This window comes from Pristis pectinata, chromosome 37, assembly GCF_009764475.1.
Source record: "Pristis pectinata isolate sPriPec2 chromosome 37, sPriPec2.1.pri, whole genome shotgun sequence".
Lineage (NCBI taxonomy): Eukaryota > Metazoa > Chordata > Chondrichthyes > Rhinopristiformes > Pristidae > Pristis > Pristis pectinata.
Window position 1 is genome coordinate 10,791,187 of NC_067440.1, and position 6,022 is coordinate 10,797,208.

The following is a 6,022-nucleotide window of genomic DNA, read 5'->3' on the forward strand; positions in this document are numbered from 1 at the left end:
TTCTTAACAAAGATTTGTAACTTACGAAGGATTTCCAAACGCAAGTACGATTCTCACAAGCAAATCAACAAGTTGCAGACGAGCAAGTCATCCAATGCAAGACCGAAAGCTGAGGTTTTTTTTCTGTAACCCCTTCTCTCTGTCATTCCTCCCACCCTGACTGCCTTCTAACATTTGTAGTTTTTCCCACTAAGTTGACATCATGTGATGTTTTTCGACCACGTTTTCAGGTCAGGAGACTGGAGGGTTTATTTAGGGTAACGTGGACCCCATTGTTTCACCTTGATTAAGTCAGAGGCCAAGGTGGACCCCATTGTTCTCTTGTTTATGTCAAGAGGCTGAGCAGGGAATATTGGTTAGAAGTTTACCTTAGCAAACAACAAACATCTCGAGCCTTGGACAATTTCTGCTGGTTTTGTAAAAGTGAATTTAGCTGAAGTGAACGACCACTTCTTGACCTTTGGACAGGTCACGCTGTTGTGCTAAAAAGGCTGATGTTAGTGAATATCCGTCACAATCCCAACCTCTCTGCTCCCACTACTTAATCTGAAACACTTCCCTGATCTAATGACTGTTCTCTTTGACCTCTAAACCACCTCGGCCATATTTCCCTGTAATCTCCATCCAGTCTGTGTGATACTTAAGTTGACCATATTACAAACTTTCCTAGTTTTCTTTCCTCCTTGGAAAGGATTCTCCTTCAACCAATCCTTTCCTCCCAGTGTATGCATGACTGATCCAACTGAGCACTCTCACTGGTTTATGCCACTCTGTTCCCAGTAAGGGGAGCTGTTGTGGCATTCTGATCAACAGCAGAAGGTTGCCAAAGGACACAGCAGGATATTGACCAATTGCAGATATGGGCAGAGAAGTGGCAGATGCAGTTTAATCTGGGCAAGTGCGAGGTGTTGCACTTTGGGAGATCAAATGTAAAGGGACAGTACACAGTTAATGGCAGGATGTAAATTAGTTTATTATTGTCACATGTACCAAGTTACAGTGAAAAACCTTGTTTTGCATGCCGTCCCATACAGATCATTTCATCACATCAGTTCATTGAGGTAGTACAAGGGAAAAGCAATAACAGAATGCAGAATAAAGTGTTATAGTTACAGAGAAAGTGCAGTGCAGGCAGACAATAAGGCGCAATGTCATAACGAGGTAGATTGTGAGGTCAAGAGTCCACTTTATCGTACTAGGGGACTATTCAATAGTCTTATAACGGTGGGGTAGAAACTGTCCTTGAGCCTGGTGGTACGTGCTTTCAGGCTTTTGTATCTTCTACCCATGGGAGAGGGGAGAGAGAGAATGTCCGGGGTGGATGGGGTCTTGATTATGCTGGCTGCTTTACCAAGGCAGCGAGAAGTACAGACAGAGTCCATGGAGGGGAGGCTGGTTTCCGTGATGTGCTGGGCTGTGTCCACAACTCTCTGCAGTTTCTTGCTGTCATTGGCAGAGCAGTTTCCATACCAAGCCGTGACACCTCCAAACAGGATGCTTTCTATGGTGCATCGATTAAAAATTGGTGAGGGTCAAAGGGGACATGCAAAATTTCTTTAGTCTCCTGCAGAAGTGGAGGCACTGGTGAGCTTTCTTGGCCGTGGCTTCTACGTGGTTGGACCAGGATAGGCTATTGGTGACGTTCATTCCTAGAAACTTGAAGCTGTCAACCATCTGAAGTCAATAACCAGCTCTTGATGTACAGGGGACCTAGGGGTCCAAGTCCATAGCTCCCTGAAAGTGGCTGTACAGGTTGATAGGGTGGTAAAGAAGGCATATGGCACGCTTGCCTTTATCAGTTGAGGCATTGAGTTCAAAAGTTGGGAAGTTATGTTGCAGCTTTATAGAACTCCAGTTAGGCCACATTTAATTCTGGTCGCCCCATTACAGGAAAGAATGTGGAGGCTTTGGAGAGGGTGCAGAAGAGGTTTACCAGGATGCTGCCTGGATTAGAGGGGATGTGCTATGAGGAGAGGTTGGACAAACTTGAATTGTTTTCTCTAGAGCAGCGGAGGCCTGAGGGGAGACCAGACAGAAGTTTATAAAATCATGAGAGGCATAGATTGAGTAGACAGCCGGTATCTTTTTCCCAGGGTCGAAATGTCTAATAGCAGAGGGCGTGCATTGAGGGTGAGAGGGGGTAAGTTCAAAGGAGATGCATGGGGCAGGTTTTTTTTCACACAGAGAGTGGTGGGTGCCTGGAACAGGCTGCCAGGGGTGGTGGTGGAGGCAGATACGATAGAGGCGTTTAAGAGGCTCTTAGACACATGAATGTGCAGAGACTGGAGGGAGGTGGATCATGTGCGGGCAGAAGGGATTAGTTTAGTTAAGTGGGTTAACTAGTTCGGCCAACGTTGTGGGCCGAAGGGCCTGTTCCTGTGCTGTACTGTTCTGTGTTCTACCACAGGGTGACCAATAGGGGGCGGTGTTATGGCATTCTGCTCAATAGATGGCGCTGTTGTACCACTGAGTGACCAATAGGGAGAACTGTGTCAGTGTTTGAACCAATAGATGACATTCTTACATCGCTGACTGACCAATAGCGGACGCTATGGTACTCTAACCAATGGATGACACTGTTGTGTCACTTATGGACCAATAGTGGACTCTGTGGTATTTTAACCAATAGATGGCACTTTCACCACTGAATAACCAATAGGAGAGCTGCAGCAGCACTTTATCCAATAGACAGTGCTGTTGGTCGCCCAGTGATAGAACAGCTGGCACCAACACCTCCCTCTGTCTTGCCTGCCCCTAATGTTACACCAGCGACGCCGGTTCGATCCCGACCTCCGGCGCTGTCTGCCTGTGCGGAGCTTGCACGTTCTCCCTGTGACCGCGGGGGTTTCCCCCGGGTGCTCCGGTTCCCTCCCACATCCCAACCACGCGCAGGGTCAATTGGCAGCTGTAAATTGTCTCTCCCCACCACCCCCCCCCCCCCCACCCCACCAGAGTAGGTGGTTAATTGCAAAAAGAATCAAAGGGGAGTTGATGGGCAGGTGCGAGAGAGAGAGAACGAGTTGGAGATCGGTTCCTGATAGATGAGGGGGAGGAATGGGTGGGAAGGCAGAATCGAGGTTACAATCAGATCAGTCATGATATTTGAAAATAGTGGGATAGGTTTGATGGGCTGAATGGAGCATAGCATCATAGAGCAATACAGCACGGTACAGGCCCTTCCACCCAACTAGTCCATGCCGACCACTGTGCTCACCCAGCTAGTCCCAATTTCCTGCGTTCGGCTCATCTCCCTCCAAGCCCCGTCCCTCCCTGTACCTGTCCAAGTGCTTCTTAAGTGATCCCGTTGTACCTGCCTCACCCACTTCCTCTGGCAGCTCGTTCCGTACACCCACCACCCTCTGTGGGAAGAAGTTGCCCCTCAAGTCCCTTTTAAATCCTTCCCCTCTCACCCTAAACCTACACCCTCTAGTTTTGGATTCCCCTACCCTGGGGAAAAGACTTTACCGTCCACCTTATTTCTGCCTCTCATAATTTTAAACACTTCTATAAGGTCGGCCCCTCATTCTCCTACACTCCAAGGAATAACAACCCAGCCTGGCCAACCTCTCCCCATAACTCAGGCCCTCGAGTCCTGGCAACATCCTTGTAAATCTTCTCTGCGCTCTTTCCAGTTTAACCACGTCTTTCCTATAACAAGGTGACCAAAACTATACACAGTACTCCATGTGTAGCCTTACCAACGACTTATACAATTGCAACATAATGTCCCAACTCCTATACTCAATGCCCTGACTGATGAAGGCCAGCTCCTATAGTTTCAGGAGATGTTAAAGCAAACCTTCGTTTTCCGCCTTGGGCTAGAGTAAATGATTGTCTCACTATCAGTATAGAGTTACACAGCACAGAAAAAGGCCCTTCGGCCCAACTCGTCCATGCCGACCAAGATGCCTATCTGAGCTACTCCCATTTGCCTGCACTTGGCCCATATCTCTCTGGGGGTGTTTAAAGAGGAGGTTGATAGGTATCTAATTAGTCAGGGTATCAAGAGATATGAGGAAAAGGCTGGGAATTGGGGCCAGATGGGAGAATAGTTTAGCTCATGGCGAAGTGACGGAGCAGACTCGATGGGCCGAATGGCCTACTTTGCCCCTTCGTCTTGTGAAACCTTTCCTATCCACGTACCTGTTCAAATGTCTTTTAACTGTTTTAATTATACCCGCCGCTACCACTTCCTCTGGCAGCTTGTTCCACACACCCACCGCCCTCTGTGTGATGAAGTTGCCCCTCAGGTCCCCTTTAAACCTCTCCCCTCTCACCTTAAACCTGTGCCCTCTAGTTTCAGACTCCCCCTACCCTGGGGGACACTGACTGCAACCATCGACCTTATTTACGTTCCTCGTGATTTTATAAACCCACCCCATCAGCCTTGGAACCTCGCAGCCTAACAGCAGGGACATTGAATTCTCCCAAAGTAATCCCCACCTCCCCCTTCCCCACACCCCACCCCTCCCACTGTGCTTCTCCTCTTCCATCTCCTAAACTCTCTTTTTTTTTCTACCCCTTTTTTTCCCCTTTCCTTCCCTCCCTGTGACCCCTCCCCTGGTGGATCTGCTCTCCCCTCCTCCCCTGCACCTGCCCATCACTACCTCTTACCTGCATCTACCTATCCCCACCCTGTGCCCACCCCGCCTCCCCTCTTTTGTCCACCCGTCACTGCTCTGCTTTTCCCTCCTATATATCGGGCTCCCTCTTTTCCTATCTTCAGTCCTGAAGAAGGGTCCTGACCCGGCCTGCTGAGTTCCTCCAGCAGCAGAGTGTTTTTCACCCCTCAGCCTCCTACGCTCCAGTGAAGACAGTCCCAGCCTATCCAGTCTCTCCTTATAAGCCCTCCAGTCCCAGGAACATCTTTGTGAATCTTTCCTGCGCGCTCTCCAGCTTAATCAACGTCCTTCCTATCATGTGGTTACCAGAACTGCACACGTACTCCAGCTGTGGCCTCGCATCCAACCCCCAGCTCAACCATGCTACCACCAGATGACCTGGCCATTACATGTTGCTGCCCGTGCGATCTCACTCTGTCACCATCTAGATTGTTAAAGTCCAAGAATGACTCCAAGATTGTGACAATAGAGGCCTGTAAAATATGGTGCCAGAGGCATTTTAGAACATGGAAGACTACAGCACAGTACAGGCCCTTCAGCCCACGATGTTGTGGCGACAAATTATCCTGCTCTAAGATCTATCTAACCCTTTCCTCCCACAGAGCCACTTATTTTTCTATCATTCATGTGTGTATCTAAGAGTCTGCATGCAGCATGCAGGAGAATACTTGTACATGCTCGATCTGACCTTTTAAACAGCTTCTGCCCTACAACCATCAGGTTCTTGAACTGACCTGCATAACCCTAACCCTACCTCAGCAACAGAACACTACGGACCACCTCTTGAACTGACGTGGACTTGTCTCTGATTGTCTCTTTGTTTTTTTTTCGCACTAAGGTCCTGCATTTGCACCGTCTTTTTTCGCTGTATGGTATAAGTTTATGTGTAATTTACGTTCTGTGTGTTGTCTGTACCTGTGATGCTGCTGCAAGCAAGTTTTTCATTGCACCTGCACCTCACGGCGTGCACGTGGCAATAAACTCGACTTGATTTGACTACAGTAAGTTTTAGGATGCTAAGGATTGTTGATGAACCTTGGAGTTCAAGTCCATAGTTCCCTGAAAGTGGCAACAGAGGGCAATACTGTGGTGAAGAAGGTATATGGCTTATAAGAGTGAGGGGAGATTTGATAGAGGTTTACAAAATTATGAGGGGCATAGACTTAATGCAAGTAGGCTCTTTCCACCTAGATTAGGGGAGATAAGTACGAGAGGACATGGCTTTAAGGTGAAAGGGGAAAGGTTTAGGGGGAACATTAGGGGGAACTTCTTCACTCAGAGAGTGGTGGGAGTGTGGAACGGGCTGCCATCTGACGTGGTAAATGCAGGCTCACTCTTAACTTTTAAGAGTAAATTGGATAGATACATGGATTAGAGAGGTCTGGAGGGGTGTGGGCTGG